General features: G+C 46.1%; 1 long non-coding RNA gene across 3 annotated transcripts; it reads left to right on the top strand.

Moving 5' to 3' along the window:
* The first annotated feature begins 6,276 nt into the window (after positions 1-6,276).
* Positions 6,277-23,409, top strand: LOC116587976. 3 transcript variants are annotated; one of them, XR_004284727.1, is made up of 6 exons: positions 6,277-6,599; positions 7,343-8,377; positions 11,053-11,548; positions 12,168-12,281; positions 20,304-20,496; positions 21,680-23,409. It is a non-coding gene; the product is annotated as an uncharacterized LOC116587976 (long non-coding RNA). The 3 variants fall into 3 exon arrangements; XR_004284728.1 differs by lacking the exons at positions 20,304-20,496; positions 21,680-23,409 and adding an exon at positions 15,203-15,559; XR_004284726.1 differs by lacking the exons at positions 20,304-20,496; positions 21,680-23,409 and having other exon boundaries at positions 12,168-13,997.
* Positions 23,410-24,071: the final 662 nt, after the last annotated feature.

Here is a 24,071-nt window from a genome sequence, read left to right as displayed (position 1 = left end):
GAAATATACCCACAATGTAAAAGAATGGTCAATTCTGGGTGAGGGGATTTCAGATGATTTTATTTGTTTTGTTATATTTTTAGCATATTTTATTAGCATTGTACATTGGAACATATTATATGTGTAATAAGAAGAACATATAATAAAAGAATTTTTTGTAATGAAAGAATTTTTAAAGACAAAGAATAAAATTGCATTACAAACAGACATGACCCATGTAATAGGTCTTTCATATATATATTTTAAAATATTTTATTTATTTATTTGACAGAAAGAGACACAGCAAGAGAGGGAACACAAGCAGGGGGAGTGGGAGAGGGAGCAGCAGGATTCTTGCCGAGCAGGGAGCCCAATGCAGGACCCGATCCTAGGAACCTGGGATCATGACCTGAGCCAAAGGCAGATGCTTAATGACTGAGCCACGCAGGAACCCCATGGGTCTTTCCATAACTTAATACAGCAGAGATTTCAATAATTTGCTAAGCTTGTTTGACCCATCCTGACATTTGGGAATTAGACGAGCCATTATTTGCAGGCGTTAGTGATAGAAAGATAAAGAACTGTCAAAATATGAGGTGGACCAGGGGCACCTAGGTGGCTCAGTGGGTTAAAACTCTGCCTTCATCTCAGGTCAGTGTCCTGGGATCGAGTCCCATGTGGGACTCTCCACTCAATGGAGAGCCCGCTTTTCTCTCCTCTTCTGCCTGCCCCTATGCCTGTTTGTGTTCTCTCTCTCTCTCTTTTCTGTCAAATAAATAAATAAAGTCTTGAAGAAAACCTGGGCGGACCACATTCTCCTTGTCTCGATGGGCTGATTTTACCTCTTGTACTTGGTAATCTTCGCCAAACCTCCTTGGGTGCGTGTTAAGAGCCACCCAGACCCATGCTGTCCAACCTCATTCAGGGTCAGTGTGGAGTGGCGGTGGTGTCCTTAGACCCACTGACCCCCACACTCTACAGTCTGGGTCATGCGGTGAGGCAGACAGGGCACCCCATGTTCTGAGCCTGAAAGTTTCATGTCAACCACACCTTTGTCATCCTTTCGGTTGAAATGACTCTTCCTTACATGTGCATGGATTTTATTTACTCTCTCATTCTAGAATTCATCATGCTTTGATTTATTGCATTAATTTGGTGATGTCTTATGTCCTTAATGTGGTGTGAACTGTCCGATGGCCGGGGTCACCCTGATTTCTTCCTGTAGTCTCTGGAATCATTAGCACCTTGCTTTGCACATAGTCAGTGTTATTTGGCACCGATGTTTGTAGGCTATCATTCTGGATGACTGGATTCTCACCAATATCACGACTAAACATGAAGGCTCAGGGTATCTGTTAGACATTTTCTATGGGACTGACCCTGAGGAGCAGGGTCAAGGGTGCTGCCTAGGAACCGGGCTTTGTCAAGACCCACAGGCCAATGGGAGTGGATGAGGTCACTCTTCCAGAATGAAACAGCTAGCCTCTTCATTTTTAAATTCAATTGAGAAGAGTGGTCAATTTAGAAATTAAAATGGATTCCAGCCATATGGGACCAGTTAAGTCTTTTAAATAAATTATCCGCAAGATCCAAGCCAATAAGAGGAAAAGCGGTGTGAGCTTTGTAAAGCAGCTCAGGAACATTTAGGGATGAAATTTACTCTTTTTGACATAAAGGAAATGCAGAGTCTGGTTCTCATTCACTCGATAGGGCTGTGTCACAGAGGACAGTGCTCAAGAACAAGGAAGGACAGGGCACAAATAAAAATACTCATGTGAGTGGTCAGCACTTGCATAGCTCACACTATGTGGTATTCAAGTATGTTTTTGGTATCTCGTTACCCTCTTCTCAAGATAATTCAGCTCCCAACTTTCTGCCCAAACACCCTTTCTCCCCAAATTCCTCTGCTCCTTAGAAGTCATTGAGATCCATGGATTTTTATTAATATTTTCCATTTTCTCAGAAACTATTTCCAGGCATCGATGTTTCTGGAAAGGGTGTGGAAATCAGATTTCATACATTGAGTTCAACTGATGTAACAATTATGTTACATGTTAATGTTAAAAGACACTTGAATGTGGGGTCTTAGCCTTCTGCTGGGCCACTCAGGTTTGGAAAGAGGGCCAGAGAACTTTGTGCAGGTGAAATGTGATACAGACGAATGCAGCCACTGCCAACTCTCAGAACAGTGCCATGAAAACTGGCGAGGATTCTTTAAGGGCTGTTTAGGTTTTCAGGCAAGAGGTAGAAAGAGTCCTCCCGAGTCTCAGATCAGATGGTTGCTTAGCGACTTTTCAGGCTGGTGGACTGAAAATTGTGTCCTCAGTCGCCAAGCAGGACAGTGAGTTCGAATTCTTTGCAGTGTCTGGTTTTGAAGGCAAGTGCCCCGGAGGGTCTGACACGGGGAGACAGCAGGTGGAGCTGGCAAGGAGATGTCTGCTAACTATGAATGTTCTGGAAATTCACTCCTTTTTATACAAACTACTCTCTGTTGCAAGGTACCAAACAGGCACAGCCTGAGCTGAGCGGGAGAGTGTGCGGCCCAGCAGCGGGGGAGGGGCTGAGCTGTGGGATAGAGTTCTGTCCTCCATCCTCTGCAGAGAACGGACGCCAGGAAGACAAAGCAACAAAACGAAAACACCTCCCCAGACTGCAGGAGCCTCACCAGCACTTCTTTTATAAACAGAAGACTGATTCTCTGAGCCCAACTTCGGGAGCGTTGCCAGCAAAGACTGAAATTTTCTAAATTATTCTGGGGATGGTATGTCATGGCTATAAATGTTTTAAAGTTCAGTCTTCATTAGAGCTACAAGCCGTCCGACTTGGTGTGAACATACAGATCATCTAAAGCGTTAACGACTACATGCGCTGAGACTCACTCAAATAATGTTCCTTCTGAGCCCTACATGAGTATAAAAAAAGGCGCAGATCCCACCGATGGCATATGAAGACCTGTTTCCTGACCCTGGTGTGACGAGGAATTATTTGTGTACAGACACCAGAGGATGTGGGCACACTGCAAGGGGGGCTCATATTTTTGATGCAGATGGGAAATGACAAAATCTGATAGTGACAGACACCCAGTGGAGTCTGGAAGTGTGTGTGTGTGTGTGTGTGTGTGTGTGTGTGTGTGTGTGTGTGTATTAAAACTTTGGGGGGCAGTGAGGAGGCTTGGGACCAAACACCGAGTGAATCTCAGGTTTTAAAGATAGCAGAGGAGTTTATATGATGATTGTGTGTACATGCATGTGTGTATGTATGTGTGTGTGCTCCCTCTCTCTCTCTCACACACACACACACAGGCACACACACACACACACACACACACACACACACACACACCACTCTAATGACTTGTCGGTTTGCCTACTGTCATGCTAACTCTACCCTCAGCAGTGTGGTCCTTCCCAAAGCTCAAGACCTAGAATATCTGATCTCATGCACCATGCACTTGGGTCAGCATTTATAAGGACGTGGAGTGTCCTGTTGGTGGTCACCCCTTTTCGACCCATACTTACCACCTTGTCTTCTTGAGGTCCTCACAGAGCCAAAGATCACAAGGAGAGTGGAGTCCAGAGCGTGCTCTGTAAACCGGAGGGGCACCTTGAAAGGCCATCCTTAACTGTGGGGATGGAACAAGACAAGGGATTTTAAGTGAAAAAGCTAAGAGCTCTGACACCACTTAAGAGAATGGGGATGCGGACACTTTGGTTATTATTTAAAATGTAACTTTCTCAATTATTGCTTCGGGGAATGGAAATTATGATGGCTGGGGGGTCCTGGCTACAGCCAAGTGTGCAAATTTTACCCAGTTTAGAAGCCCAGGTTTACGACCTCAAGTTTTTTCTCGTTCTTGGCATTCTCTGAAGAAGGGTGGGCAGTTGCTCTCGGCTTTGACATTTAACATTAGTCTGATCTTCACAGTCCATTTCCTTCTCTTCCATCTATACAGGTGTACCCCCCCCCCAGACACGTGTGCACACGCCTACACACACTTTTTATTCTTCTTCTTCAGGCTCAGGTAAAGGTCTGGAACGAAGTTTCAGAGACATACTAGTTCCAGCCCCTGCCTCAGGCAACGCTGGCCGGCCACATTGTAAAGAGGACGGTCAGTGCCAGTGCGGAGTTCAAGGACTGAGTTCTCCTGGTGGCCTGTGCTCGCACTTAATCACAGGGCCAGAGAGTTCTCCTCAACGCTGAATAGATTTCCTTTGTATCTGATGCAGATTTACATTGTGTAGGGTCTTTACTCAAAGATAATTAAAATAAATTTTATAGTGAGAGGTGGAGGTTCTCAAAATCCTTTAGACTGTCTGTGGATAAACTTACCAGACTGCGAATGCCACGCAGACTCAGGCTGGTCGCGCGGCCGATGCTTCGATGCTCTTTGCAGAGTGTATTTCTGCCCTACCCTCCAGGTTCTTCTAAAATGAGACTGGGTTATATGCTTTCCTGATTTATTCTTCTACGATGTCTCTTACTTGGATCTTTAGTTCTCTACTATTTTCTCTTTCTAATATTTGCTTAGTTCAGTGCTTGGCAAGAAAAAAAAAGGCATTCAATGAATATTTGTGCAACGGATTAATGACTACACCTCAGCATTTCCCAGCTGCTGCTAATGGATGTTATGCAGAAGTTGGGTTCCATGGCCAAATTAACTGAAGATATCAGGTAGAACAAAGTTGAATAGGTTCCTTTCTTATAGGATTGTCAGAGAGTAAAATGTCCATGTACGTCGTGCATAGATGAGAGGAGGGTGGGCTCTAGGATGAGCTTCCTAGAGACGCTGGTTCTTAGAACGGGGCTGGGTGTAAAATGTGCGTGTGTTGATGTTGTCCTTGCTGATGCTACTGTTACTACAGTTGTCTTTGGAGCCCTTTTTCATACAACTTCTTAGGACTAGACTTCCACTACGACATTCTTTTGGGGAAGGCTGACCTACCCTCTCTTTGTATGAAGGGGACTCATTGATTCATATGGCATTAATTAGAAATTTGAAATAATTCATTGGGGCTAGTCTGACGTTAATCTTTCCGCCATTTATAAGAATGTAGTTTTCTGGGAAATCAATTTGGTGAAACAAATGTAAGGGAGAACGCTTAATTTTAAGCAACGGAGCCTTGGAAATACCCAGCGGCACTTTGGAAACATTCAAATATTTGCTTAAAAGTGTCAGTGTGCCAGGGATACCTAAGAAGCCTGCCTGAAGAAAGATAAAGTTAAAATGAAAAAGACCACCTGGACCCCTTTTCCGGCAACACGGCATCTTCATTTCCTTCCTGTCTTTAAAATCAGGACACCGGGTTTGTAGCTCTGTCAGGCAGAACGAGCGGTACAACTCCCTGAAGTTCCTGTTTTTACGCTGAGCTGTGTCAGTATTAGATCTCATTGTGGTTCTACGGATGATTTGTCATTCATCAAGGTCCCTTTGGATCTGTTCCTGCGTCCCAAACTGTGAGCTTAATGCTCTTCCAAGCGTCGGTCAATTCCTCGTCCTGGCCCGCCATTCCCAGGGAGCTCAGGGTGAGAGCCATGACGGCGCCCTCCCTCTACTCCGGGGGCTCTCGTGACTTCGCCGCGTCTCCACAGGCTCCGGAGAGCCTCTCTGAGACTCCTAGACTATCATCTTTCTGTGTTGTTTCCCAAATCAACATTCTTCCCGAAGCACTAACAGACTGTGCCCGTTGCTTGCTCTGCTTATACGTGGCGTGTCATAGTCAGAGAAGGAGCTAGAAGGGACCTGACAGGATTTTCTCCTATGTTACAATCATAATTCTCAGCCTACATTTCCAAAGAAACCCTTATTTGGAATAAATTCTAACACTGAACCAAACATCAAGCTTCCACTGGCCACCAGCGAGGTCTCTTCCAGCCCTTTCTTCTTTCCTTCCCTCCCCCCACTTCCTCCTGTTTTCCTTCCTTTATTTGTCGAGCCCAGTTTACCCATTCCCAGGCCCTGGGAAACCTCCCTTTGTCCGCATCAGATGTAACAGCTGAGGGCTCTTCAGTAGCATTTGCCTATTTGCCAACTGACGCTCAACTTTCCAGATCGCCTTTGGCATTCTCATAAATCTGGCCAGAGAGAAGGGCCCGTTTGACTCTGGGTTTATGACTAGTAGCTCCGAAGAAAGTTACAAATTCATAAACACACATTCCTGAGTAGGGTTTTCACACTGATTTTCTGTTGTCAGCTTTAAGAAAAAAAGATTTGAAGTTGAGTTTATGACAGCTTGTGAGGAACTGGAAAAGGACTGAAGACAAATATTTCTGGACTGAGAACACGTGTGAGGTCACGGTGCCCTCACAGCCTTCTCCTGGTAATGCCGCTGGTAATAGGAGACGGAAATCTGCAGTCTATTCCTGGAACCTCCTCTGACTCATCCCGTTATCCGGGGACGATTCTTATTATTTCTGCATTACTCTTCCATCTGTAGAATGTGGATACATGTTAATGCTCTAACCTTCAGGCATCCTTGAGTCTGGGGTTTTCTGCTGGGATCTGTCCCTCAGCAACTTCCGGGAAGCCACATTTGGAAGAGCGGCCATGGGCCGGGCAGCCCGGGCATGGAAGGATGTGGAAGGTTCAGGATCTTGGCGGCAAGTCTGGGGTCCTTGCAGAGGTGAGTGGGTATTTGTGAGGCTACGCCCAGAAGGCCTGAGACACCTCCCAAGCTTAGGATCTGGGACATATGCCAAGTCATTAGTTGCGTAATTTTTATAATGGCTTAGGGATGCTGAGGACATAGAGATTTTGAAGCTTTTATAGGGTAATAGTTTCCTTTGACTCAATGAAACATGGGCCAACAGGAAAGGGTTTGGGGGTGGGCATCACCAGCAACAGAGATCCAGGTGTGCACGCTCAGGTTTGAGATCAGCCAAGCAGGGCATGGTGGGATTTCTTTATGCAAAGCCCTGGTTGTTGGCCGGGGGTGTCTTCCTGCCATTGTGATGGTGGTTGTGTGAATACCGTGAGTGAGGACTTGGATGTCTACAGAAGAGGGGACAACGAGAAGGCTCCTGGGGAACATCACATCTGACTGGAAGGGTGGGGAGAGGCGAATGACATGTGTCCTGGGGCACATGATTAGGGGTCGTTGGCAGGGACTCGCTTTCCTGCATGCAGCAGGTTTGCAAGCTCACCATCCGCTGGCACTGATAAGGACACTAGAATGTTCTGTGGCTTCTGCGTGTGTGATCAGACCTTACAGCAATATCTGCTCGGAAGTGAATGATTTTATAATGCCTGCAAAAGAATAAAGAAGTTTGTGATTTAACAGTGGCTCTTTATCTTTCTAGTTAATCCGTTTAACTAAGAAATGAGAGACAGATAAAATCACCATTTGCTCTGTTTCTTGTATTTCAGGAAGGAGTTGATTGAATGCAAGTCCAGGACTGAATCCTTGTTAAAGGGATAAGGACAGAGGATTCATCTCCAGGGTCCAAGTACTTGTTCTGAGCAAATGATATATCGTAATTAAACACTAATATATGAAGCACCCAGAGTTTAAAATGATTTTCGACAGTTAATTCTGATTAGCATGTGAAGACCATAGGGCAAGAATCATTATCCACTCAAGCAGTCCACAGAGGCTGCCCCGGGCCACAGGGTCACCTTGTACATCTGCCCAGACCCTCCGGATCCTTCCTTCTCCAGAGCCAGCAGAGCCGGAGGGTGCACGGAGACGCACGGGCGTGCTGACAACACCTCGCACCAAGGGCACTGTGGTGGTGGAGCTGAGACGTGCACAGTGACAGAAGTCCTGGGCCGTTTCACTCTTCCCGCTCTTCTGGAAGCCTTCCGTGGGAGGTTTTATCGCAACACTGCTATTCACTGAAAGCGTGTCCTGAGTAACAAGAAAACCCTGCTATGTGTCGCTGGCACTAGGACACGGGTAGCACTAACACCCAGTGGTCTGTTATCAGGTTTAGCAGGTAAGGGTGGGCCCTCGGAGCCCCATCAGCGGGATTCAAATCCCAGCTCTGCCTGCTCTGGGCTGTGACTTTTTGGGCACGTTTCATTATCCTGGGTCCCAGGTCCTCAACCAAATAATGGGGACAGGAGAAGTGCCCGGTCTCGTAGGACTGTTACCATGATGAAATTGTACCAATAAATATCCTGAGCTTAGCTTACTACCTGATACTCAGCAACTTTTTCATGTGGACTGATAGCATGACTGGCTGAGCTTAGGAATAGGAATTCAGAGAGGAAGGAACTTTTCCAACACCGGCCCGGTCGCCTCAGTCTGGGAGCTTCCCAAGGAGGGTTTGTAGACAGGCTTGACTTGATGTAAGTTGCTGCTGTGGGGTCCAATGAAGGCTGAAGCTATTTGCAATGTACCGTGTAGCCATTGGAAGTGTCCATAGCTTCCTACAGGACACTGTGCTGAGTCACATTCCCGTGGGTAGGGGGAGCGGAGCACCAGTCTGTGTGGGTTATATCTGGAACGATCCAACTTCAGCTGGAACTCAACTTGCTTAGGGACTTAGGATAAAGATGGACAACAGGTCCCTGACACAGACCCTGGCTGGCCACTGCTCCGACTCTTAGTTCCACATGTGTGCACGTGATTTATTAAGTCTGTAATGCAATCAGTGTTTGTTAGAGTAAATAACATCCATTTCAATTTCTGCTGAGGAATGACCTTCTGTTGTCCTAACAGATGCTGCCCGGAGTGTAGGCTCATAGATCTCCAGGTACCAGGAGTGTCGCTGGTATCCCTAATGTTAATGCAACACGACATGGGTAAGATGAGTGGCCGCGTGTAAGAAGTGGCAGGAAGGAATGTGTGAAATGCAGCTGCTTTATTGGGACAACTTTCCCTTCCGTTGAGTTATCTGCAGAGGCTTTTCAAGTTGAGCAAAAAGACAAAATAAAATCCAATATGCTTTGGGACAAACAGGGATACGAATTAAGCATCTCTTCTCTTCGTAAGAACATTCTGATTATAAAAGGCTACATGCCTTCTGACCACTGAGACAGAAGCCACACTTCCTACCCTGGCCCACGGAGTTCACTGTCGCTACTTCGTCTCGGTTCCAGCCGCCGCGGCCTTCTGCAAACAGTCAAGCGTTGCCACCCCAGGGCCCTGGGCCAGCTCATCCTTCCTCCAGGCACCCTCCCTGCCTGTGGCAGGGTCCACTCTCCGCAGACCTGTCTGAACATCGCACTGTATCCCATCGCCCTGTTCTGACTGCCACACCTTACTCTGGGATGTGTTTTAATCAATGGTTAGGACCCATCTCTCCTGCACGGCTTCCCATACTAGAGCAGTGCCTGACATCAACAGGCCCTTGATAAACGTTGAAGTAACTAAGGAATGGGCGGATAATCTCTTTTTATGCTTCCCTCCCTGATGCCTTTGTTGATGTGGTTCTCTCAAGCTGGAATTTGGTCATCCCTTCTTCTGCTTTTGGGATCTTTTTAAACTCCCGTCCTCATGGCTGATGCAGAAAGCCTTCTCAGCCCTGGTGGCCTGATGTGTTCTGTCCCTTCTTCCGGGCCTGCGGCACCTTGTGTGTCTTGGAGACACCTGGCCCTCACTGCCTATGTCATGGTCATTTCCATCTCTCAGGAAGTCCAGTGGAATTGCAGAGTCTCAGTGCTGTGAATGGGATGTGTCTCCAGTGTCTCTTCCACGGCACCCAGGGGGGGCACCGCGCACGGCCTGGGGCCTCCGTGGTCATCGGCTTGAACCTGCTCTTGCTGTCATCGACTCGTGTCGCATTTTAAGGCTGATAAAAGCATGAAATGAAATATGCTCTGCTCCAGCTCCTGTTCTCAAGAAAAATATTTCAACCTCGCCGTCGGTTAGAGCTCTATTGATTCTGAATTGGAGTGAGGTGGGAAACAGGAGTGTACTACGGGTTCGATCTGAGAACGTGGGGGAGCCAATCTATCTAAATCAGGGCTATCCCTTCTTCCCAACTCAAAACTCGTTAGCATATCGAGGGAGACAGTTCTCCAGTCTCTCTTTCTCTTACTCTGACAAACCCACTCTGGTGGTGCTTGTCTCTCCATGTGTCTCCCAAGACTGTCGGATTTCTGGTCTCCTGTTGAGTTGGGCTGCTGGTGACTGGACAGCCGTGGCTGGCGACGTCACTGCAGGGCGTCCGCGCTCTGTCTCCATGACGAGGCCTGACGCTCCGCTCTGCTTCTCCCTTTTGCTTAGAAGAACGAGGGAGGGAATGTCTACAGGTAACTGGGAAGGCAAACCCACAGGGCAGGGTGCATCTTGGAGTGAGTGGAAGACACAGCTGGGCAGTAAGGAAGGGAGAGGCCCGGCTCCAGCGTTTCAGGCTGTCCTCGAAATCTCTTTATGCAATGAGACATCAGGGACCATGCCCTGCCCCAAACAGGGTCTACCATGCTGTCCTCGAAATCTCTTTATGCAATGAGACATCAGGGACCATGCCCTGCCCCAAACAGGGTCTACCATGGCCATCGGGAACTTGACTTTTACTGGAACTTTAACTGCTGCCAAAATTCATCTTTTACCTCACAAACCGTCTTTTACCTGCCCCGTCTCACCTTCTCCCCAGGGCAGCTGATCCTAAGTACATTCTTTGCAGAAAGCAGCACAGATTTAGAAACCATCCACCCCCCCACCCCATTTCTTTTGTATGACTCCATTGTCAAGTCTCCAATACTGTAATTTTATCTGCTACCAAGATGCCAGGGATAAAACCATTTTCTTTGACACAGCCATTATTTTAGGGCTTCCTATGGAATCTGCTCTGCTTAAACATGTTGTAGGATTGATTTTTGCACTTCTTAATGCCTTGAGCTTTTCATTTACAGCACATTTTTTAAAGGAGCAGAGACGAGACTCAGCCAGTCCTTGGCTTTGTGGTGGGATTGGCTCTTCATGCTGTGGAGGAGAGTGACAGCTGCCGGTGCCAGGGGGACAGAGATGGGCAGGAAGGGGAGTGAGGCTCCCGTTATTCGAAGACTTTGGTGGACAATGACTGCCAAGTCTTACCGAAAACACTGGGAGAAGATAAAAATGTTGCTTCCATTGTATTAGAATTTTCACCTTTTAAAAACATTCATTTCTCTCTTTTTGTCTCTTTTAGGAAAACCATCACACTTGAGGGGATGGGCAGGCTACTGCATGAGAACATTAAAGAAATGCATCCATTAATGATTGAGTGACTGTGGACATCTCACTGTGGGTGTTAATGGGTGCTGTGGATGGAGTACCAGAAGCCTCTTCATCCAGGTCTGGTAAGGGGCATGTAAGGGTGCTCCTGGAGCTTGAGTAGGACTCAGAAGTCCTGCTTCACCTGGAGGTAGTGGGAACGATGCTGACAAGGAGGGCTAGCTCAGCTCATGTGTGTCGAGCACTGGGTTCAGCTATTACCTGTCTGACCTTGGTTTACTCTTCCAAGGAGACAGTTACCATTCTTAGTCCATTTTAGAGAACAGGATATCTAAAATTGAAGAATCAGACAACTTACACGAAATGGCAAAGAAGTGAAGCAATGGATCTGAAACTGAAGCCCAGGTCTGCCTGATGAAGCAGTCTGTCCAAATTCACCATCATGGTGTCTCAGGTCAAGGCATTGAAGGGTAATTCTGGATTGTTTTGTTTTGTTTTGTTTTGCATTAGGCATCGTGGGAGACAAGTATGGTGCTCTGGGCTATTTGATAGAATCAGATTAACTCCAGAAGGCACATGGAGCGTCAGACACTTTGGGCAGCTGTGGCTGCTGCTACCACCTGCTAACCCAACATGAGCTCCTGGGTGACCAGTTCTCCACCACCCCAGGTCACTTCAGGAGGAATACAGAACAGAGTCTTACTCTGTGTTTGTAATAGAGAGCTCGTATGGGGGAGAGTGGCAGGGAGCAGATGTCACTTGGCCAGATTAAAACAGGGCTAACGTGAGCAATGTTGGCCTGTGATTCCTAGAAGTCCTATGTAAACCCCTCAGGGAATCATTGGTTTCAGGAGTAGAAAGTGAGGTTGGGAAATGCTAAGATCCTCGGGCAGATGAGATCTTGGAGGCTGACTCCTGGCCAATGTTAGCCTGCATATTTTCAAGTTTATTGTGTCATACTGTTTGAAATCAACAGGCTTACAAAGTGGTGAATCTTTTGTGTTGCCTATGAATTCCCTAAAAAATACCAAATGCCTTTTGAAGTTGGGAACATATTACTGAAAATTTGTTTCAAACATTCTCTAACAGTTAGAATAAACTGCACCGAGGAAGTGGCAGTTTTATTTGGATAGAAGTGAAAAGATGGAGAAGGCAAGATGGCATTGGTCCAGCATCCACCTACCGTGTACTCAGCCATACGGGGTAAGGTAGATACTATTGTCTTCCGTTTGATGGAGGGGGAAACTGAGACTCAGGGAAGAACAGCAGAGAGTGAAGGAGGTGACAAGGTTGTTGGGCGAAGAAACAGCTAACCGGGAGAAAGCCATGATATGGAAGCTTCTAGAAAGTGCCTACAGGAGAGGTCAATAGTGATGACTCCCCTTTCTCTAGACTTCACACAAACATCCTCTTCTGCTAACAGACTTTTTTCTCAGTCAAGATTCAGTAGTCTAGGTTCCCATTTTCTTTCGTATTCAAACATGTTTCCTTAAAACATGCCTGTGCTGACAAGACTCATGTTCCAGCGTCTCCTCCTGCTCACTTATGAACCACCACTTAGGGATGGCTCTCTCCACATATGGTTGGCTTCACCCACGACAGCTTGATTATTAGAGTTTCAGTCTCACAAATCTCTTTAGTTTCCAAGTTCTTTTGGGTACTTGATTGTCCCCTTGTAGGGTAATGATGCATATTCTGGGAGAGAGGGGATGTTAATAATGTGGGGTAAGCTGAAGGAAAAGAGCAGGGCTACCACAAATGGTTGTGATTTGTATGTACTGGAAAGAGGCCCCAGCCATGGAGCATGTGGTCACAGACATCAACTTCATAGTCTGGCTTCTGCATCTGGCCAGCATGGACAAAAAAGCTGTATGGACCTAACTCTCACAAAGAGTTGCTATGTGCTGCATGCAGCCTTGACTGTGGTGGTTCAGGGGAGCAGGTAGTATAGACATTATTGCAGACTGAGCCCTGTACCGGGTGATCCCAGCTCCATTTCAACAAGGTCGCCATCTTAGGCAGCATTCTATGCCCCTTCACTGGACATGTTGATTTCATTAATTATGTCCTATTTTTCTTCTCCATTACGCCCTTAATACTGTGTTTGAAAATAATTGCAGGAGGTTGTACTGATTAAGTTTACTTTATTTTATCACTTAGAATGCAACTGCCTTTTGAACTTTATATGGAGATTTAAGGAGCATGATATGGAAATTTTTACTTGGAGTCAAATCTTTGGCAGTTTGGTCAGCAGAATTTCAGTAGGAGTTGCATGACGAAATTTCTCCCGTAAAATTCTGTTTTGGCAAACACTCACTCATTCAGTAACGGTACTTAGTACAAGTCAGGAACTGTGCCAGAGGGGTTGGGGATGAGGTGAGCCAGAGAGAGTCCATGGGGAAGAAGCAGGTGTCTTACCATCTATCTACCTATCTACCTATGCATTCTTTCATTTGTGTTTATGAAGAAAAGTGTGATACCACATTTATTGTATTTGGAGCAGAGTTTCTCAACTGCACACTTAACACGCTTCATGATCAGATGCTTCTCTGCTGTGGGCTGCCCTGTGCACTGTAGAATGTCTAGCAGCATCCCTGGGATCCATCCACTACAAGCTAGTGGCCCTACTCCAGTTCGGACAACCAAATTGTCTCCAGATCTTGGTAAATGCCCCTGGGGTACCAGTTACCCCTGGTGAGAACTGCTGATTGGAAGGGAGTTAAAGGGACACTTTGAGGAAGTCAGTTGTGGTAAGTGGAATCCAGCGAGGGAGTAGGGGTAGCACATAGGCTCCAAGGGGGAGCCCAGGGTCTTTTCCAGGCAGAAAGAAAGAAGTACAAATGGAATTGTACTTGGAAATAAGAGGTCGTTCTTTAAATAAAAAGAACTACCATTTACTGAGTACTAAGTTTATGTCAGTGTTTTAAATGCATTACCTCATCTACCCATTTCACGAACATGAAGACTGAGGCTCTGGAAGACACAGAGACCTGTAAAGGCACAGAGTGGTATCAGTAGACACAAGTGCTTCTCCCTGGGCTCCCAATCAATCAATATTCTAAAACTGGATCTACTCCTTATGCCAGGAACTAGTCTCATCCCCCCTTGTCTTGTTAAGACCCCAAAACAATTGAGATGAGGGAGGGAGGAACTGTACATTTAAGACAAAGTTGTCATTTATCATTTAGGAGACAGAGATAGGAAACAAGGTTTATGGAAGGGAAAACAATTTGTGAAGCTACTTGCATTACTCTTTTAGGGATATCTATATGTTTCCTTGATGGGAACTGCTGGCTCAGAATCCCAGTGCCTTGTCGCCTCAGAATTAGAGTAAAAATCTTCACAATGCCTGCCCTCCCCCACCTCTCGGATCACCTCCTACCACCCACCCCCTACTCGGGTCACTTGGCTTTGGGTTTCTGGAACCCCCATGCCAGGCTGGGGCCTTTGAGCAGGAGGATTCATTCAGCTAGAACATCCCTCCTCAGCTGGCTGGGTGGTGAGCCTCTCCCTCCTTTAACTGTTGGTGAAAACAGCACCCACAAGGGGGAACTTCCCTTTTCTTCTTGGCTTACAGTAGATTCCACGTCACTTATCGTCTGGCTTCCCTTTGTAGAATGAAAAAGTAGCTGAAAAGTGTTGTCTGTGGTCCTCACTGCCGCACACTTCAGAACCATGATCGGCACATAGTAGGTGCTATTCTAGATGGTGTGGAATTGATGAGTAAATTTCCTTGCTGAACAGGTTGGTGGGATAAAATGAAAGGTGCCTGGGAAGGGTGTGTCAAAGTGTGTGAAGGAAACTGAGCTCCGTCTTGAGAACCAGATCCTTTGCCTTTCTCTTTGGGTGCTTTTCTACCTGCCCAGTGAGCCAGGTGGTTCTGGGAAGAATGCTGAAGATGTGACCTGGTTCTTTTTTAAGCAGTCATGGTCTGTTGGATCTTTGTGAGTTTAAGCTTGCCTTGGCATGAAGAGAATAATCACATTTGGGGAAATAAAAGTAATTACTCCATATTGCTTAATACATCTAATAACTGTTTAATAAAGGATATAAAAATTTCCTTGCTTTTCACCTTAGTAAATGTCACTCAGTCTATAACCTAATTACTTCAATTTTCCATTTAGAAAATTAATTCATTCTGAAGGCATGAAAAAGCAGCTGAGAAATTTTCCTTTCTGGCCAAAGACTTAGAAACTCAGATGAGTTCAAAGACCTCCCAGTCCTCCGAGGTCAAGAGCAGAGCTTTCAAGTTGGCTAAATGGACTTCTACTGGTGTCCCCACTCCTTGAGATTGACCTGAAGTAAATCAATTAAAGCAGATACCAGAGTGTCAGGCTTCTCTCTGTATTCTTTCCACTTTCAATTTCTTCCTGCAGGGGACTTGCTTGATACACAGAGATCTTAGCAGTAACATTAAATCAGGTAGGAAGGACCTTGTGTCCCTATTTCTTAGTTTCCCCACTTGTGAGAGGGAGAAGAGAAGTAAAATGAATTGTGTCAAGTACCTACCGTGTGCCAGACATTTAGCTAGGCTTTCTACACCTCTGGTCTTATTTATTTCCCATATTTTGGTTAAATGAATAAATGAACCGATGAAGAGTGAACATACAAATACTGCTGAATATTTACGAAAGCCTACGATCTTCCCAGTGCTATGTTAAGTATTTTGCAGATGTTTTCTCAGTTCCCGTAACAACTCTATAAGAATTGTGATTGTATCACTAGCTCCGTCTTCTAGGTAAAAATGTGGGTGTTGGTGAAGGTAAATAGTTTGCCCAAATCACTTAACATGGAAGTAGTAGAGCCTGATGTTGAGGTATTACTTTTGCCGGGTTGAAGCAAAGCTCTAGAGTTTCCAATACCATTTTCAAGATCACGGAGCTAGCATGAGGCAGGTCAGCCTACAGAATGCTTCTTCATGACATAACAGGCTCGTCTTCCTCAAAGTGGTCTCGTGCAGCCTCCATGCGGCTCTGTCAAATACTTAGATGATCTTACATGTATGTCTGGGATCTCTGTCCAGACACTGGCTCTGCGGTATGCCTGTGTGTGGGCAGGGCTGAGATGCACAGCCGTGGGCCTCTTGGTGCCAGTCCCACAGTGACGGGCTTCCTGCTTGCTTCCCACTGAAGCTACTCTCTGTCCTCAAATGTGAGGCCCAGGGAGCAGATGGCTGAGGAAGAGCTTCATAGCGACTTCTGCCGTCCCTGCTTGGAGCAGGGAAGCTGTTGAGAGACACTTTGAGAGCTGGGTAGAGACAGAGAAACCCCCGGAGGCCAGGGGGCCAGGTACACTGTGAACACTGACATGAACACATTACCAACAGGAGACCAAACCTGAGACAGGTGTTTTGCTTTGAAAAGAAAACTCCTTCTTTCCAGTGCCTAAGTGTCCGAACTCCAGATTCTAAGCACCATCCAAAACAAATTCCAGGGGGCTGGGATCTGGAGTGGGAAGTGGCTCGCCGTGGCTAGAGGAGCATTCTTGTGTCCCTGCAGTCTCGTTCTAAGAACTGACTCACCCAATACTAATTACAAGTTTTCTCTGGATAAGGAGACTTTAATAGATCGTTGTCTCATTGTTCTTTTCACCCAGTGATAAAAATTGATTGTGACTAAGCCTGAATGATACTTACTTTTCTCTTTTCTGCTCCCTCTGCACAGCAAGGGCAAAGTCACCAAGCAGAGGAACATCCTGCATATCTCCCTTGTTCTAAGTAGACATCTGTTTTCGGGGTCCTATTAGCGCAATAATCCCTGCTTTGACCATCCTGGGTCCTCAGTCTTTATGCGGTACTAATATTGGGATGATGGTGATGTCTAGCCGATGTCCACATGGGTGGGGAAAGAATTATGTTCCTTTCCTTAAACTGTCTGATACAATTCCTGGGGAGGATTTTTTTTTTTTTTTAGCAGATTAAGGAAGGACAGCCGTGGGGAGGCTCTGGTTTCCCAGGGCCCCCAACCAGTTTGTGGTGAGAACAGGATCACTTGGAATAGGGTTTGAAAGCCAACAGAATCTACCATGAGGGTCTTCAGGGGAACAGGGTGTGTTTCAAGAAACCACTTGTTTCTTTAAATACAAGGACCACCTCTTTCTCTTTCTTGAACTTTAACCGTGGACAGATCAATGGGCTTCTGTTATTAAAGAGGATAATCAAAATGGTTTTCCTGAAAGAGCAAAGTTCTTTTCAAAGTAGAATACATCATTTACTTCTAAAACCTAGGAATTCCTGGTGAGGAAGATAATGGTCTTTCCCTCTTACTTTTACAGATTTAAGAATTCAAACCTACACAAGGGTAGACACAGAGACCGATGGCAGGAAGTTCTTAGTAGGAGTGAGCCTTCTTGACACGGACCAATGGATTTGTCCCCAATTCACACTGCTTAAGGCAAATGCTTCCTTTGTTCTTATCTGGTTTTCTAAGATTCTCTACTGATGATGTTCACCAACAGAAGTTAAAGCATTAAAAAAATGCAGGAGATGGCATTGAGACAAGGTAAACTGAGCTTGGCAGGCAAAAAAAAAAATGTTATTTACTGAGATGAGGATGAGAGTACAACACACATCTTTAATTTCACAGTTACATTTTAGGTAGAGCATATGTTCAAAAGTTATGAGCTTTAATATTTTAAGACTCAACGAAAGAATTATAATTCATTGGTGTTCATCAGGATTGTGAAGCTGCCAGGAATCGCGTGGGGTGCTGGGAATAGCAGTTCATGGTGACAGTAAGAAATCGGCCTTCGGTTGTGCATGAGAGCAAGCGGGTGACTGAGTGAGGGTCTGGCAGGGTCAATGCCTCAAATGTGGCATGATTTGAAATCGTGCCATTTCTTGGATGAATCAAGACTACATTTTACTTATTTGTATTTTTTGTTTTATATTGAGAACTTACTAGACTTTAGAGAGGATCATGTGTATTATAAAATATACAATTTTACCTTGCCTCCTGTTCAAAATGTATGTGGGACTTTGTGAGTGGATATTTACTCTTAAGGAGGGAAACGGGGCATTTGGTGAAGGTAGACAGACACGTGTGGGGAGCACGTGGCAGAGTGCTGTGATGTGGTGGACGCTTTGGGAGCCATAACTGGGATAATGTTGACATTCTATGAGGCTTCTTGGTTTCTAAATAGCAAGCATTCCATTAAGTTGAATCACATGAATTCATCCTATTTGCCCGTTTCTGATCTATAAAAACAGTAATTCCATACAAATCAACCTAATAATAATAGCTTACTGTCACTGTAGTGTTTAAGCATAGGAACAACAACCTCCTGCCCCAAGAATCAGGATGGGCTAGAATTGTCAATAGAATCCTTTGTGGAAGACTTTCCTGGGTCTTCAGCTCCCCCAAATGTCCTGAGGGGTTCAAGGCAGGACCCGAGAACCTCTGGGGAAGAGTTGAGTAGACTTGGCCAACCCCATCCTCCCTTGGAGGGAGTGGGAGAACTTCTGCTGATAGTCTCTCCAAAGCTGGAGCAGAGGCAAGGTGGAAGCATCACCTCTACGGGGAAGGCAGGCAGCTTCGCCGTGGGGGTGTGTGATGCGCTATTTGTGGATGAGGCTTCCAGGGAGGGAGGGCTGAGGCTCCCTCCTTTACTCTTGCTCGTTTTAGACTTTGAAAGGCCACTGCTCAATTTCCTTCAACAAGGAGCATCAGGGAACCTACATTATCTTTAAGCCTCATTACTTGCTTGAGGGTACTTTGGTGCAATGCTAACTCCTCGAACAATTTATGCCCCTGAGCAATACTTTAAAGTTTAGCTAATATATGTGAAGATCCATTGAAGAATTGTCACCTTTTTTCCCAGTCCATACATTATGATAATATATGCAAAACTATGTTTTCTTTTGACATATTTCTGTGTTGGACTTAGGAGCATTTTGAGGTATGTTCAGAGGGTATTTTGTTCTCCTGAAAAGGTTCTGCAAAATAAACATTGATTCTTAGGGTGAGCCATATGATATGCACCTTACTAGTTTTGTTCTCTATCAGAACCAATTCCAGACCAATAGACTCAACTTTGAGCTCTAAAGATTGGTGACCTTAGTATTGTTGGCAAAAGGCCTTGGGAGAAAGTACTGCACAGGAGTCTCTATTGCTGCCCAACACACATGGAAGTGACTTCCAACTTGCTCCCTCTCAGTATTGCTGCCCAAACCCATAAGATATGCTCCTCTTGACCTTTTGAGTGCATGTTTTAATTATGATAATGCTACCAGCTGTAACAGGTTTAACAGGATAAACCCTGAAATTTTAGTGGCTTAGCCCAGTGGAATTTATTGCTTATGTAATAGTCCAACAAGTGCGATCAGTGGATGGTTTCCCACACGGTGATTTAGGGATACAAGCTCCTTCCCTATTGTGGTGTCATCATTTTCTGCATGCGGCTTCCAGGTTCACTGTGGGAAGGGAACAAAAGAATAGTAAAAGCACATTAGCTTCCTAATTCAGCCCAGAAAAGACACACATTATTTCTACTTATGAGCCCTATTAGTTAGAACTAGTATCATGGTCCATCTAGATGCAAGAGGACCTGGAAAATTAGTTTCTTGCAGCAACATTGCACTGAAGAGAGCATGCATGGACCGCTGGCTGTCTGCCACAGTGGAATATCATTCTTTCGGTTTGTTATCATTAAAGACTCAAGATATCCTAATGGCATGCGCTTGGGATTTTTTCTGAAAGATTGTGAGGAGCACACATTCTTGAAAAATGGCTTCTTCTTGGAAAGTCTGCCTTCTCCCAGACAGGCGGCACGTATGGGTGTGACCCTCTGTCATCTCCGCAGGGTCTTACCTTCCTCCGACTTCTTTTACTAGGTTGACTCTGGGAGGGAGCCGTCTGCCTTCATGTTAGAGATGGCAATTCTATTAGAAATGTCACCTTTGATATCTGTGACACATAGTGATGTGGTATCATTAGGGAGATGCTTTTCTTGGGCCATTATAAATGTCAAATTTGGTTCAGTCAGAAAGCACGGTTGGAGGAACTCACTGTGAATGCTGCATGCGAGGTACCCCCACAAACTCATCTAGGAAATCTCCCATATCGCATGTTTGAGACAGTTGACATGGTTTTCCAGCAACTCAGGGATATGTTCCCAGCCTATTGATTTCATTTGTGAAATTTGAATCTCTATACAGTGATTTCTGGCTCTGGTCAAATATGTGCCACAATTCTACAAGTGTGCTAAGTATTTTATTCTTTTGTGTAGCTGAAACATGGAGGGATATTCATGGATAAGAGTTAAGTGGGCAGGAGCTGAAGATTCGAAATCAGGCCCTGTGACCTTTTTCACTTTAGTTTGCTCATCCAGTGTGAATAGAGCAGTACCCACACCACGGGCGAGTCGTGAGGACCGAGTGAGGTAATGCAAGCAAAATACTTAGCCAAGGACCTGGCACATGGTAAGAGCTCAAAAACAGTAACTCCTCTCTTCCTCCTCCTTCTATGTTAGCAGCCTATTGCTGCTCTAACAAACGACCACAGACAAATTTATTATCGTATGGTCTTGTGAGTCAGAAGTCCAACATGGGTTTTGCAAGGCTAAAATCAAGATGTTGACAGGGCTGGTTCCTTCTGGAGACTTCTTAGCGTCCAGCTTCCAGAGGTGCCAACATCCTTTGGCTCATGGTCCCTTCTTGGATCTTCAAAGCTAGCAACAGCAGCTGGGGTCCTTCTCACAGCATGGTTCATGACCCCAGCCCACTCTTCTGCCCCCATCTGCCATTTTTGAAGACTCTTTTGTCTACATTGGCATGCCAGGGCACTCCAGAATCCTGTCCCCACATTAAAGCCAGCTGATTAGGGACCTTGATTCCATCTGCCACTGTCACTCCTCCTTGTCAAACACTCTAACATATTCACGGGTTTGGGGTAGTAGATTTAGACATGTTTGGAGGCCATCATTCTGCCTGCCCTACCTTCTTCTCTTTGTTGTTATCAAAGTGTTTGAACCCTTTATGTTCTGATACCCTGGATATATATTGCTGTCTTTTCTGTTTATAGAGTGAACTCTTCTTAATACAGGAATCTTCCAAAGTAGTTTTTTGATGTCTAACTCCTGTTTTTGCTCCAAAGCAACTATTTTAAGCTCAGTGAACCAGAATAGAGATAGTGCTCTATTATTTACCAGTAACTATTAAAAGCAAAATAATAACACATATTATCATTTTCCCCTTTCGGAGATGCTCCTGCCATAAGAAAATACGTCTCATTTGGAGCCAATATAAACCACCAATAGATGAGCAAACACTCTATCTGGGAGGCATTTATTATTCCAGAATAATTCTGGAACGATGCTATATTAATTCTCTGTGCTATGTAGGATACTGAAAAGGACAAAAACGAAAATTAAAATTAAAAAGCTTCCGGCACTGTTGGCCTTGTTACTCTCTGACACATAACCCCTTCTTGGTGCATTTGCATAGTTACCAACGTCTTTGGCCATTCCAAAGGCCGGCTCTGATGGCGGGTTTCCGGGCCATGGGGTTAGAACAGGGTCCGAGGCCTCGAGTGGGTCATATACGAGGGCTGGCCTGGCCATCAGTATTCATGGTCATTCTTTCCCTCCTCTGTGTCCTTTCATAGATGTTCAAAGGGACTTGAAAGGTAGTTCCTTGCACAGAGAAGTTACTCTGCTCAGCGGGAAGAAGGACCTGTTTCTTCGCATTAAGCATCTCTCTGCCACTCAGTTCCCACCAGCGTGCAGCAGACATCTCTGGCTTCTGTCCAGTTTCCTCCCGCTGAGCCCCCAGGCCTCTAGCTCCCTCTGTGCATCCCCGCCCATGGGTGCTGCGGGAGGGGATCCTCCTGGCCAGCCTGGAGGCCAGAGCCTGGACGCTCGCAGGGGGCCCTCCTGGAGGCAGAGAGTAGAGCCCTGAGCCTGGCTGGGCAGGACACCAGCCTCCCAGGGGGCCGCAGGGAGGGACGGAAATTGGAGAGATGTGGATAAATTCCATTTAGCAAATCACACAATACGGGTGCAGGCACAATGGCCTTTTCCACAGGCCGATTATCCCAGGCAGCGGCTTTGCTGTGTGAAAAAGGAGGGAGAAAGGAGCCGAGTGCCGAAGAAAGGCAAAGGCAGGCAGTGGCAGCAATCAATGCCGTCCTTTGTGGCGCCTGACATTTGAGGGGCTTGTTATCGGCGATTGCCGGCTGCTTTATCTAATGTATCTCCCCAGCTGCCAGGCGCGGCTGATAGGCGCGGGACGTGTGATGGCCCTGGCAGATAGGAGCCGCCTCCCGGGTGCGGGCGCTGCCACTCTCCAGCAGGGCCCCTCCTCCCTCTCGCAGGGAAGAGGCGATGCGCACCTTCTCAGAGTCCCAGCCATGCTCTTTGTTCCTCCGTGGCCTCGAGGAGACAGAAAACCCCAGCCCCCCCCAAAGTCTGCCTCCCGCTTCCAAACGAAGTCCGGGCCAGAGGCAGCTGTGCCCCATGGAGGGACAGACAGACAGGAAGGAGCGTTTGCATTTCTTCATTTGGACCAGATGCTCTTCCCCAGGGTCTGTCCTTTGGTCCCGCCCCCGGGCAGCTGCTGTCGGGCGTGCACAGAGCTCTTCTTTCTTTCTACTCTTCGGACCCACCCAGGATGAGTGTGTGCAGTTGGTGCCGGGTTTTGATGTTGATTTACGAAGTCTAGCCTCTCTCCAGCGGCACACCTGCAACTGCGCCTACGTAACGCCATGGGTGGGACACATCCCCATTGACCGGACACACCTCCTGGTACCGGAGGCGATCGCAGGCTGGAGGACACTTCTGGGCATCCGGCCCGATCTGGGGTAGTGCTGCACCAGGGAGATGGGGAGGCCACTGCATGACGGTTAGGATGGCAGCGATCAAGAAACCCAAAGACGAGTGCATCAAGGCGTGCCGTGCAGGGAGTTGCCGCGCCCTGTCCGTGGGCACGCAGAAGGGTGCCACCACTATGGAAAACAGTCTGGGAGTTCCTCAAAATCTTAAAACTAGAACTGGACCTTATGATTCCATAATCCTATTTCTGAGTATTTATCTAAAAGAATTGAAGTCAGGATCTCGAAGAGATAGCTGCTACTCTCCTGTGACTGCTACAGCCTCAGTCACAGCCGCCAAGATTCGGAGACGACCCAGCACTCACCAGTGCGGGAGATGAAGAACGGGTGGCATATCCATGCAACCCAGTGTTACCCAGATTTTAAAAAGAAGCCGATTCTACTACAGTAGGTAACAACATGGACAAAACTCGAAACTGTTAGATTAGGTGAATTAAGCTAGTCACAAATGACAAATTCTGTGTGATTCCATTTCTCTGAGGTATTTAAAATAGGAAACCCACGGAGGTGAAGAGTGGACGGTGGTTGGCAGGGGCTGGAGGAAAGGGACAACCGGGGGCGCCAATCCACGGACGGAACGTTCCTGGGGTGCGGGTTGAAGGATCTCCCGGAGCTGCTGTACAACAGGGCACCCGTCGTCAACACTCCTCTGTCCTCCATTTAAAAATGTAATGGGACAGATCTCATGTTAAGTGTTCTTACAAAAGGAAAAAAAAAAAAAAAAAAAAGAAAGAAAAGTGAAGTCTCTAGCACCAGGCATCCTTTATTTAAAACTTTCTGCTGTCACTTACGGTTGCAACCTCAGGCAGAAACTCAGTCTTGCTGCTGTTTCGCCGTCTACAAAGTGGTAACAATGCCCACATTTTTAGCCGTTGTGAGAATTAAATGAATCACCCTTGCCTGGTGCCTGGTGCGTAGTAGATTCTCAGTATGTGTAAGGTATCATTATCTGGTCCATCTTCTTAGGAAGGGCTACACCAAAACTATTTTAAGTGTGTGGTTGAATGTCTCCATCATTTGGATATTTCCAGGAAAAGAAGTTCTTCCAACACCATATGGATGAATTAATGTATAGCTAAAGTAATGAATTCTTACACTGGTCTATTTTTATGTTCCCTGTCCTCTCTTGGCCCCACATTTGGATACTTCTCTTCCCACATTTAAAGTA

This window comes from Mustela erminea, chromosome 4 (genome assembly GCF_009829155.1).
Source record: "Mustela erminea isolate mMusErm1 chromosome 4, mMusErm1.Pri, whole genome shotgun sequence".
NCBI lineage: Eukaryota > Metazoa > Chordata > Mammalia > Carnivora > Mustelidae > Mustela > Mustela erminea.
This window is presented reverse-complemented; position numbering and strand designations above follow the sequence as displayed.